The following is a 13579-nucleotide window of genomic DNA, read 5'->3' on the forward strand; positions in this document are numbered from 1 at the left end:
CAACTAGGATGAACCACAAAAGGTTAACTCTGCAAAGGGGAGAGATTAGGATTTACAACCACCGAATACTGGGTAGAAGACCATCGACTCTGATGAGGATAAAATATAGGATTTACCACTACCGAATACTGGGTAGAAGACCAAACCTCTGCGTGGGGAGTGAAAGAATCACAATTCCGCACGGAGAACAAATAGGGTTTATAACTACCAATTACTGGGTAGAAAACCACAAACTCTGCTGAAGAGCAAGAAAATAGGATTTACAACTACCGAATACTGGGTAGAAGACCAAAAAATCAGGTGAGGATAAAGTGAATGATTGCCGGTTACTGAGCAAACATCCAACTATTCCACAAGGAAGCACAGACTCCGATAGGGAGACAACAACAACATAGGATTTACAACTACCGAACACTGGGTAGAAAACCACAAAATCCGCCATCAACCAGGATGAACCACAAAGGTTACCTCTGCTAGGGGATAAAAGTAGGATTTATAACTACCTGTTACTGGGTAGAAGACCACAAAGTCTTGCTGAGGAATAAAAGGTTCACAAATACCAATCTCTGGGTAAACAACCACAGATTCCGCAAAGAGGGAAAAAGGTATATAGGATTTACAACTACCGATTACTGGGTAGAAAACCACAAAGATAGGACTTACAACTACCGGTTACTGGGTAGAAGCCACAAACTCCGCTGAGGATAAAGTGAATGATTGCCGGTTACTGAGCAATTATTCATTTATTCCACAGGGAAGCACAAGAGACAATTGAAAAAAGGCCAATTCAGGATCAAACCAAACAGGCAAACTGAATCAAGACTCGTCCTAATGAGGAAAGAACTCAAAAGGGAAAACCCATCCCAATATATATGTTGGGAGGAAACGGAAACAACCGTCATCCACGAGGATATATCTCAGTGGGGAACCGTAGAAGGAATGACAAACACTTTCTACTTAAGGGGCTGACTCTATATTGAGAGATTAAACACCGGACATCTGCTTGGGGAGATCTACTGGGGAGATCTATATCACCATTAGCAGGAGACAACAAACAAAAGATATATGGCAAAAAATGCAACATAAATATTTGAATGTTGAAAATATGCATGAACATGCGTGATTTATGTTTGATGAATGCTGACAAAACAGACATTTCTAACATAAACAGGTCCAGGAATAAAACGCCCGGTACTACACCACAGGAGAGAAAGCCAGGATCACCGGAGAATAAACAATCTAACGGGATCAGGAAATAACAAGAATCATCTGCTAAGATGGATCATCAGTCTCAGCTGGGAAAAAAGGAGCTCACTGCACAGGCGAAAACTGCCACAAAAGCAACTCCAAACCAATTCCACTTGGGGAAAATCCACTGAGGGAGAATAGATCACACAAGTAGATTCTGCCATACAAGCAACTCTACTGGGGATCAGAAACATCAGGAAATCACCAAATCTCTGCATGGGAGGAATCAACACAGATACAATCCACCATACCACACATCTACGGCGGATTTATCTGAGGCAGAGAAGGAGAACTGGGGATCAACCACCAAAAACTGAACCTTCAAAAGGAACCACAACTGCTGAAGAGGAAAGAAACACTGCTCTGCTGAAGGGAGGAGAGGTGAAAACCTCAACAAGCACTTTGATGGGGAGAATCCTAACAAAGGCTCTGCTTGGGGAGAATCCTAATCTCAACAGAAGCTCTGCTTGGGGAGAAACCCCAACAACAATCTGAAGAAAGAGGATACAACCATGCCAGGAATATGAACAAATGTCTTACCCTGTTGGAAAACATGCCACCCTTGGGAAAGCACTGGGAAATTCTTAAGTATCCTTTCATCATTGTGAATGTTCACTTTGTTTAAAAACAAATTTGAAAAATTTTATTTGTTTAAAACAATGACATTTTATCAATTAAAACATGCAAAACATTTGTTGAATTGAAACAAATAAGAATGCAAATAATTGGATAAAAGCTCAAATTTATTTGATGGAATGGTAGCCTGCAAATGGCAAGACTCCATAGATCTGTACAAATTTGAAATCGGTGATATATATTGGAAGAGGACTACATTGAACATAATGACCATTTCTCTACCAATTTGAATCTGATGTATTCGAAATTTCAGTTGACGATGACTGAGCGAGAATCTCTGACGAAAAGACAATTGTGGAATAGAAAGTCTTGTCAGGATGCAGTTACTTGTCAAAATCCCTTATTTTTGCCTAGATTGCCCCACGGTGAGGTACTCAATCTAGTGGGATGTAAATCATTTTTTTATGTCTCTAATTTTTGCCTGGATCGCCCTTTCGGGTTATCCACCGAGACGCTCATTTTTTGCCTAAGCCGCCCTTTCGGGTTTTCAACTTAGCGAGCTATTCTGTTTTTTTTTTTTTAGGCAAAGTATTTCTTGACTGCATCTGAACTCACAAGACGAGTGAAATCCTCCCCATCCATTGTTGTAAGCATCAAAGCACCGCCTGAAAAGGCTCTCTTGACAACATATGGACCTTCATAGTTTGGAGTCCACTTGCCCCTGGAATCGGGCGCGAAAGACAAAACTTTCTTGAGCACTAGGTCACCTTCTCGGAACACACGAGGCTTGACCTTCTTATCGAATGCTTTCTTCATTCTCTGCTGATATAACTGACCATGGCACATGGCAGTCAATCGCTTATCTTCAATCAGATTCTGCTGGTCATAACGACTCTGAATCCATTCAGCATCAGTCAACTTGGCTTCCATCAAGACTCTCATTGATGGGATCTCCACCTCTACCGGGAGAACAACCTCCATGCTGTAAACAAGAGAGAAAGGGGTTGCCCATGTTGAAGTGCGGACAAATGTACGATATCCATGCAAAGCAAATGGCAGCATCTCATGCCAATCTTTGTACGTGACTGTCATCTTCTGGATAATCTTCTTGATATTCTTGTTAGCAGCTTCAACAACCCCATTCATCTTGGGTCTGTAAGGAGAGGAATTATGGTGTGCAATCTTGAACTCAGCGCACAACTCTTCCATCATCTTGTTGTTCAAGTTAGATCCATTATCATTAATGATCTTATCAGGCACACCATAACGGCATATCAGCTGATTCTTGACAAACTTCAGGACCACCTGCCTGGTCACATTAGCATACGACGTCGCTTCACCCCATTTGGTGAAGTAGTCAATTGCTACGAGAATAAACCTGTGTCCGTTGGACGCTTTAGGTTCAATCATGCCGATCATGTCAATTCCCCACATAGAGAAAGGCCATGGTGATGAAATCACATTCAGAAGTGTCGGAGGAATATGAATCTTATCCGCGTAAATCTGACACTTGTGGCATTTCTTCACATATTTGCAGCAGTCAGACTCCATTGTCAGCCAATAGTAGCCTCCTCTCAACATCTTTCTAGCCATGGCATGTCCATTGGAATGAGTACCAAATGAACCCTCATGGACCTCAGTCATTAACAGGTATGCTTCGTGTCTATCCACGCATCTGAGCAGAACCATGTCAAAATTTCTCTGGTAAAGTACTTCTCCACTGAGGTAGAAACTGCCTGACAACCTTCTCAGAGTTTTCCTATCTTTCACAGATGCCCCAGGCGGGTAGACCTGGTTCTGGAGGAAACATTTGATATCATAATACCAAGGCTTGTCATCATTCACTTCTTCAACTGCAAACACGTGAGCTGGTCTATCCAAGCGCATCACGGTGATGTTGGGAACTTCATTCCAATATTTGACCACAATCATTGAAGCAAGCGTAGCAAGAGCATCTGCCATTCGATTATCATCTAGAGGAATATGGTGGAAATCGACTTCTGTAAAGAACGTTGAAATCCTCCTCGCATAATCTCTGTATGGAATGAGACCAGGCTGATTCGTTTCCCATTCACCATTGATCTGATTGACAACGAGGGCCGAATCACCATACACATCGAGGTGCTTGATCCTCAGATCAATGCACTCTTCTAATCCCATAGTGCAGGTTTCGTACTCAGCCATATTATTCGTGCATTTGAAAGTTAGCCTTGCTGTAAATGGAATATGTGTGCCCTGAGGAGTAACAATTACTTCCCCAGTTCCATTTCCGTACTGATTTACAGCGCCATCAAACACCATCGTCCATCTGGAACCAGGTTCTGGACCTTCATAAAGTGTAGGCTCATCACAATCTTTCATTTTCAAATACAGAATCTCCTCATCAGGGAAGTCGTACTGAACAGACTGATGATCTTCAATCGACTGATGTGCCAAATGGTCATCCAAGATACTACCTTTGATACCTTTCTGAGCTCGATACTTGATATCATACTCAGATAACAACATTTGCCAACGGGCAATCCTCCCGGTTAAAGCAGGCTTCTTGAAGATATACTTGATTGGATCCATTCTGGATATCAACCAAGTCGTATGATTTATCATGTACTGGCGTAGACGCTTAGCAGCCCAAGCTAAAGCACAACACATCTTCTCAAGCATAGAGTATCGAGACTCACACTCAGTGAACTTCTTACTCAGGTAGTATATGGCAGATTCTTTCTTTCCCGATTCGTCTTGTTGACCAAGGACACAACCCATCGAGTCTTCAAGAACAGTCAAATACATGATCAGAGGTCTTCCTTCTACAGGCGGAGACAAGATCGGAGGCTCAGACAGATACTCTTTGATACTATCGAAAGCTTTCTGGCAATCCTCGACCCAATCAAGAGACTGATCTTTCCGGAGGAGCTTGAATATCGGCGCACATGTGGCAGTCATGTGGGATATAAATCTGGAAATATAGTTCAAGCGGCCAAGAAAACCTCGGACTTGCTTTTCAGTTTTGGGCGCAGGCATCTCTCGTATTTCTTTGACCTTTGCAGGATCAACCTCAATACCTCTCTCGCTGACAACAAAACCCAATAACTTGCCAGAACGGACTCCAAATGTACATTTGTTGGGATTCAGACGAAGCTTGAACTTCCTCAAACGCTGAAAAAGCTTCAACAAATGCTCAACATGTTCCACTTCCGTTCGTGACTTAGCAATCATATCATCAACATAAACCTCTATCTCCTTGTGCATCGTATCATGAAACAAGGTAGTCATAGCTCGTTGATACGTGGCTCCGGCGTTCTTCAAACCGAAGGGCATCACTCAATAACAGAATGTTCCCCAAGGTGTGATGAATGTTGTCTTCTCCATATCCTCAGGTGCCATCTTGATTTGGTTATATTCGGAAAATCCGTCCATAAACGAAAAGACCTTGAATTTGGCTGTATTGTCTACCAACATATCAATGTGTGATAGAGGAAAATCATCTCTTTCGGACTAGCCTTATTCAAATCTCTGTAATCAACACACATACGGACTTTTCCGTCTTTCTTAGGCACAGGCACAATGTTGGCCACCCATTGAGGATATGTAGAAGTCACCAGAAACCCCGCATCAATTTGCTTCTGAACTTCCTCTTTGATCTTCACTGCCATATCTGGATGAGTTCTTCTGAGCTTCTGCTTCACAGGCACGCACTCAGGCTTCAAGGGCAGGAAATGTTGCACAATATTTGTATCTAGACCTGGCATGTCTTCATACGACCAAGCGAAGATATCAGAATATTCTCGTAGCAAACTGATCAACCCCTTCTTCACAGACTCTTCAAGGAGTGCCCCAATCTTCATTATCTGAACATAATCTTCAGACCCCAAGTTGACTGTTTCCAGATTCTCAAGGTGCGGCTGAATGATCTTCTCTTCGTGCTCAAGAAGACGGGTAATCTCATCAGGAATCTCTTCAACATCATCTTCCTCTGCTTCGAATACAGGGAATTCAAAATTGGGAGATGGCGTTGGATCATTATGTTCAATGGGTTTTAGAATCAACCTGCATTATGATTTTGGTTAATGAAAAAGTTTAGAATTTAAATAAGCAAATCATTATGCAGATGAAAAGATTGCTTTTATTCTTGTTTTAGGGTTTTTTGTGATCACCAATTTCATGCAAAAAGCAAAAAGTGAAAACAATTGGAAAAACAAATGTTTAACATGAATTTATTGAATGAAATATCATTGTATATATGATGCCAACAATGTCATCACTTCTCCTTTTGGCATGGGAGAAGGGTTTTTTTAAACAAAGTGAACATATTACGCTGACTTATGAATGACCGTAGGAACATCCACAGCGACCCAATTATGGCAGATCCCGCCAGGGATGACAAAGTTGTCAGTATCCTCTGCATCCTCTTCCAGAATAGTGTCGCATTACGCGAAAAACCAGCGGGAAAACGAAACAACAGAGCCGCCACCGTGCGTTATTTATCCCAAAAGAGGGAAAGGAAACGCTCGAAGTAAACCTGGAAAAGACATGGTCTCGCGACCAGAGAGAGATGGGATCGGGAGTCGGTTATGCGAAGGGAAGGTATTAGCACCCCTACTCATCCGTCGTACTCGACAGGATCCACGCACAAAAGGAAGGATAAACGTTGCTAAACACTGCTCACAAACTGCACACAAGGCTGAAAGGAGACACAGAAACGACAAAAGAAACTAACTCGGCAGGATATCGCATCCTGGGCCTACGTAGCCTGTCAGGCACAGACATTAGAGTCGACGTAGTTCGGGACAGGGGGAAACGTGCTTGCTAGGACGTCGCATCCTATGCATACGTATCTTCTCTGACCGGAGAAGAATCAGAGCACTCATAGCTCGGCTAACGCACGCCAAACAAAACACAAACAGGAAACCGACTGCCAATCGCTGGACTTACGTCAGACTCCACACAAACAGGCAAACCTGGTAACCGAATGTCAATCGCTGGACTTACATCAGACTCCGAACCAACAAACACACACAGGAAACCAACTGCCAATCGCTGGACTTACGTCTGACTCCAACAAACAAACGAGACACAGGAAACCGACTGCCAATCGCTGGACTTACGTCAGACTCCAAACACACACAAAGGGGCTGAAAAAGAAGAAAATGCGCCCGGAGAGATCAGCTCATCTCCTGCCTACGTACCTCATTTGGTATGAGGATCAGGGCGACGTAGTTCCCCTACGCAGGGAAAAAGGACAAGCCTAACCAGAAACAAAGGGAGACACAAACTACTAGGGAGACTATGACTCGAGCCTAGAAGTTGCCATGCATACGATCCCTAAGTTAAGGTTTCTATCTAACTTGCACAGGGAGCAAGCTATCTTAAACAGCATAGGCAAAGCAAACATACACACAATTAGCACACACTATATACAAACAAGTGGGCTCACACAAGGTTAGCCTGTGAAACACAAGCCAACTGGAATCGGGTGTAGTTAGCTCTTAACCCTAACATTGAGAGTTAGGGTGAAGCAGATGAAATGGGAAGTGAGGGTAGGACCTCACAGCTCTTATCCCTGGCCTGGGAGAGCTTCAGACAAATGAAAGTGTGGGAGTTCAGAAAGTTGGAACTCTTCTCCATAGATGACTGACACAACAAGGATCTTGGGTTAATATCCACAATGCATCAACACAAGGTGTGTGAGCAAAGTGAATGACACACTGAATAGCAGGAGATGGATTGCACATCTCTTTTATCTGCCAATTGCCTCATAAGAGGTCTTTACCTGCTTGGCACAAAGATAAACAAACACAAGCATTGCCTCTTAAGGAGGGCTTCAGACAGGTGCCTGCCCAAGTAACAGGACAAGTCTTCCAGACTACATGAAGTCAGAGAGTTATACCTCAGTGGTTAAGCAACCAAGAAAAGAAAAATCAAGTTCAAAAGAACTCAAAGCAACTTATGTACCTGAAAAAAATCTAACCCAATCAGTATACAGGTCAAACAATCAAACAGACAGTCAATCACACAATAAGACAGATAAGCAAGCAATGTGCAAGGCACAAGCCAATGGGCACAACCCAATCAACCTACAAAACAGCTCAAAGTTAGTCAATATTAACCACTTAATTAACTCAAGAGAGTGAGCAACTCCAATCATGGCAATGTGTTTCTTAACCTGAAATCCACAACCCAAATGATAAGTCCAAACCACTAGGTCCAAGCCTAGGGTCAAAAGAGGGTCAAACATTCAAAACAGAACATGAAATTTAACATGGATCAACTTCATTCAATCAAGAACACAATCCAAAAAGTCTCATATCAATATCATCAACCAAATTCATTTCATGAACCAAACATGACAAGGTATGCAAATTGTAACCACATTGTGACATCAGAATGAACAAATGCACATTAATTCAAAAATGGTTCAAATAATCTCAACAAAATTCATGAGAAAAGAGGACATACAACATGATCATCGCACAAAAAATTAGAGGCATTGGACAACATTAAGCATGGCAATCACATTGCATAAGTCAAGACAAGCACAACAAGCACATGTGTGACACCAATTGTCACACCAACTTAGCATAGGCCTAAAACAGAAATGGTAATTGGTAAAGACCTCAAACCAAAGCTAAAACAACACTCAACATGTCTAGAAATAGTGTGCAAAATTTCACATTCACTGGATAAGGAACAAGCATTTCACAATCAAATGAAGTTCAAGGCAATTTAAAAGCCCAAATGTGACCATCCAGAATGAAAAATCTCAATTAAATCATAAATGATCCCAAAAATCCCACCAAAAATCATGCTCATTCACAACATTCATATCAAGCCTCATACAAAAACATCAGAATATTTGGAGATCATTTGGCATGGCAAACTCATCAATCAAGTTGAACATCACAAGGTGTGACACAAATTGTCACACCTTACTTAGAAAAATCATAAAACAACAATGACACATGATAAAAATACCACATCAACACCATAATTTCAAGCCATGAGTCTAGTTTCAACATGTAAAATTTCATGAGCATTGGACTAAAAATGAGCATTTCACAAATGATATAGCAAGGCAATGTCAAGAATGGACATGTATTCAATCTCCTTAGGCAAAATAACTATTCAGCCATGCACAATTTTGGCATTAATCACCAAAAAATACTAGACAGGAAATGTGACACAATGCAAAAAACCACATATTTTTTGGATGATTATTTAATTAGATATGATTTTTTGAAGATTGGAAATGAAATGAAATAATATGTGACAAGATAATATGAAATGAAATGAATTATTTAATTCAAATTTTGAAAAGTGGCGCCAGCACATGAAACGCGGTCGTTTCATTAATGTGCTGGCTGGTCAACGAAGTCAAACGCGCGCCCTGGCCAATCAGATATGTGCATGGAGCTACTCATGCAACCACTCACGTGCAAGCCCTAAGTAAACAATAGGCAACGGATTTGGCATGGCAAAACGCATCAAAATCGTTCTCAAAAACCTGAACTTCGTCTTCTTCACGCACGCGGCCATGAACAGTGAGTGTTCATCAACACTCAAGAACATTTTTCTCAGATTTCATAATTAAGAACATCAACACATTGCACATTCAATGGAGATCAAAGATCAAGGCATGGCTAAGCATATAACATCACACATCAAGTGAATCGAGCAAAACAAATTTCATCATCAAAACTTTAATCTACCATATCTAACACAATAATGTATGGAAATTAATGATTCGAAGCTCAGAATGATCAGCATTAAGAGATCAACAATAATAGCATAACAATTTTGAGAAAAAGAGAGGTCGATTTGGAACCTCTTTGAAGTGCAGAACCGGAATTTGATGGATCTAAGGCCTGGTGATGCTCAACAGTTCCTCTACAATGCTTGTACAAGTGTTTGGAATAGAGATCGAAGCTCAACTGCTCTTGAATCCAACAAAATTTTGATTTGCCATTGTTGCTTCAAAGCTTCAATATGCTTCAATGCTGCACGATTTCCTTTGGTTCTATGTTCAATTTTGCTCAATGATACTCCAAAGTGATGAATCAAGCAATGGAATGTGATGTTATGTGAAGAAATTGAGAAAAATTTTGAGAGAAAAAGTTTGATGAATTGAGATCTAGATTTGAAATTATGAGTGGTTAACCCTGAAAACAGTTATGGTTATGCTTATATATGCTCCACTAATCATGCTTAATTAAGCTTTAAACCAAATGCTAATGAAATGAATGCGTTAGGGAGTGTAAGTGCAAAATGAGTTTTCACCCTATGCATGAAAATGCATGGTGAATAGTGCACGAATTTCCCTTCAAATTCACTTCAAATGCATTTCTAAAATCATTGGTAATGGCCAAAAGTTCAAATAATTCACCAAATTTAAATATTGAAATTTCCCTCCAAAAATCCAAAAATTTGCAAATGAACATGTGATGATAATTGATGTAATGTGATGCAAGATTTTGAAATTAGAGGTCATGATGAGAATGTAGCAAAAAGAACCACTTGAATTAGAGTTTTGGTTGAGAAGTTATGCTCATTTGAAGCTCCATGTACACTTTGTCAAGTTTTGATCATATCTCCTTAACCACACATTAGAAATTGATGATCTTGGACTTTTTAGAAATGGGAGAGAAAGATATACAACTTTCATGTTCGAAAAAATTTCATTTGAAGCTTTCTTGATGATATAATCTTGAGTTGAAAACCTTTCCATTTTTGGCAATTTCAAATTATAGGTCACTTTCTATTTTTGGAAAGTTTTGTCCTAACTTTAAATTCTTCAATGTTGATGTTTGAAATGTCAAATGAGACTTGTTTGAACATGAATGAAGTATTTCCACTCACTTCCAACCTCAAAATCCAACAGTTGACCTTGCAGTTGACTTTTGTGGTTGATAGATGACTTGGCCATGCACAAATGATTTTGAGCCTCAACCTCTTGATGAAATAACTCCAAAATGAAACCCTAGCTTATACAAGCCCAATAAAATCATATGATGATCCCCATCTTAATAAAGACCTCATCTCCTTGACAAACCCTGACAGGCATAATTCAACTGATTAGGGTTGATCAGAGGTCAAAACCCTAATCCCAAGGCACATGATCAGGCACAATGAACCTCTTGGTGATGATAAGACCATTTCAACCAAGATAATGCTCCATCTCCTTGAGGAACCAAGAAACCCTAATTGAAGCATAAACCTCAGATGATCAGTGACCAATTCATGAGACCCTCAAGCTTGAATCTTTTAACCTCTTTATCTTCTGAGCAAGACTTAGGAGGATGACTTGTTTATTTCCACATGGTATGCAAAGATGTAATGCCTAATGTCCTACAAAATGAAATGCAATATGCTAGGCTAGTCCCAAGAGAGGAGGGCAAATTTTGAGGTCTTACAGCTGCCCCTATTCAATCCACTATGAACCCGTCGATATGAACAGCCTCGGCTTTCAGATGATCAGGGTGAAGAGTGATTGAATACCAAGAACAAACGAACAATTTGCACTCTGACGGGAAAATAATTAACAATGCCTGTCAGAATCGGCAAAGAAGCAATCTCGAAAAGAAGAATCCGTCTGGTACGGAAAAAGTCGGCCTGAACACCGAACAGAAACATTGACCTGGATACCAAAATAAATGGTAACACAGGAATACCATGGCCTGAACGCCGCTCATCAGTCTGACTACTGAACATCATAGTATCTGGGAGTATTGATATCGGTCTGATCACTGAGAGATTGGCCTGAACGCCAAACAACTGGCCTGAACGCCACTTTGGCCTGAATACCACTTCGGTCTGGATACCGGAAACCTGGCCTGAATGCCGCAAGCTGCATCGACCTGAACGTCGGAAACTTCTTCGATCTGAAAATCGGAAGCTGGCCTGAGTGCCACAAGTTCTTCGACCTGAACGTCGAAAACTTCTTCGATCTGAAAATCGGAAACTGGCCTGAGTGCCACAAGTTCTTCGACCTGATCGTCGGAAACTTCTTCGATCTGAAAATCGAAAACTGGTCTGAATACCACAAGTTCTTCGACCTAATCGTCGGAAACTTCTTCGATCTGAACATCGGAAAAATCGGGTCTAAACACCCACCTCGGTCTGAACACCAGAAACCTGACCTGAACGCCACTTCGGTCTGAATACCGGAAAACTGGCCTGAACGCCACTTCGGTCTGAATACCACTTCGGTATGGATACCGGAAAATTTTCATGCCTGTCAGCTTCGGCAAAAAGGAATAGTGATAAATGAGGCGGCACACGTGCCAACGACCCATGTTGGGGTAACAAGCCATGAGCATGCTATCCTCTATTCAACCCTAGCCAACGAACACTTCGCACTTAGCTGGGGATTATCTCTTTCTCTTTTCTTTACTTTTTGGACCCCGAAACTCCTCGGATCATCACTTCCATCTCCGCCCGACAGAAGTCCTTCCTCCAATATCACACTACTGGGGAACACTGTTGACTAAAATCATGATGCCAAACTCCTCAGAGTAACATCTTCACCTTCGGGCGAAACCACCCCTCAAACAATAACCACGGCTTGAGACTAGCTTATGCTTGCAATGCTGATGCATGATATATTTTTTAGCATAATGCTCCATAATCATGGAAATGCTACGCAATTAATTATGCAATATGATATGCTTATCTACGTGATGAATGCATAAAAAGTATCCCCCTCAAGGGACTCTCCTGGGGAGCTCGAGGCACTCTGCTGAGGAACCCGACAACACTCCAACCTCCACCCTTCCGGGGAATAGCGCTGCTTCTGGGGAATAGGCCACCCTCACCAGGGACAACCTCCTCTATACCCGACCCGCTTGGGGACTTCGCTGGGGAATAAACCACCAACGCACTCTGTGGGGAAAACAACAACCTCCGACTCGCTGGGGAATAACAAGCTCCACCATACCGGGGAAATAGCTACCCACAGACGCTTATGCTGGGAAATAGCAACCTTCAGACCTGGTTGCTGGGAAACACCGATCTAAAACCTGCTGAGGAGATAACCATCCCGACCCTGCTAGGGAAGACTCGGACCTTGAATCTGCCGGGTATGTAACAACCCCAACCCTGCTAGGGGAAACAAGGAAATTCTGGCGCAGAACACCCGTCGACTCGTCGAACCTTGGTATTCAACATCTAAATCCAATGTCAGCTTTCCACTTTTGAGAGCTCCCAGACTCGTCTGGACTTTTCTGATTCATCACCTTGTATTCTTGACTTCTCTGTACTCTACGGCGATCGAACTCCTGGGATTCATACAGACTTTTCAATCTCAGACTTTGAAGAGTCTTCTTGATTAATTCTCAAGGATCGTCGTACGTTTTCGTCGTCTTTTCACCATTCTTCAATCTCTTGTCCCCGATTGGACTCCGTGGGGATCTTTTGTCAAAAAGGCTTCATATCACAACCTGCAAGTGAGTGAAAATATCTAACAGCACCTGCAAAAGAGATCGTTAGATAAAAACGTGCCCCAGGTATGCCAAGATTTCAACACCTGGGTCACTCAACCTTCCGAATAAGATTCCAAGTTTTTCAATCTTATAAACATGCATTGGAAGGGACCTGTATGTCTTAAAATGCAAAAATTCTTTATCAAAAATAACTTGATGTTTTTGCAATCAAAGCGGTAATGAAAACAAAAACACAATTTATTTGACTGAATATGCATTTTATTGATTGAAAAGGTGTGGCTCAAACTGAGCAATACAAAGGAAGCAATTCCTGAAAAGAGGTA

This window comes from Lathyrus oleraceus, chromosome 7, assembly GCF_024323335.1.
Source record: "Lathyrus oleraceus cultivar Zhongwan6 chromosome 7, CAAS_Psat_ZW6_1.0, whole genome shotgun sequence".
Taxonomy (NCBI): Eukaryota; Viridiplantae; Streptophyta; class Magnoliopsida; order Fabales; family Fabaceae; genus Lathyrus; species Lathyrus oleraceus.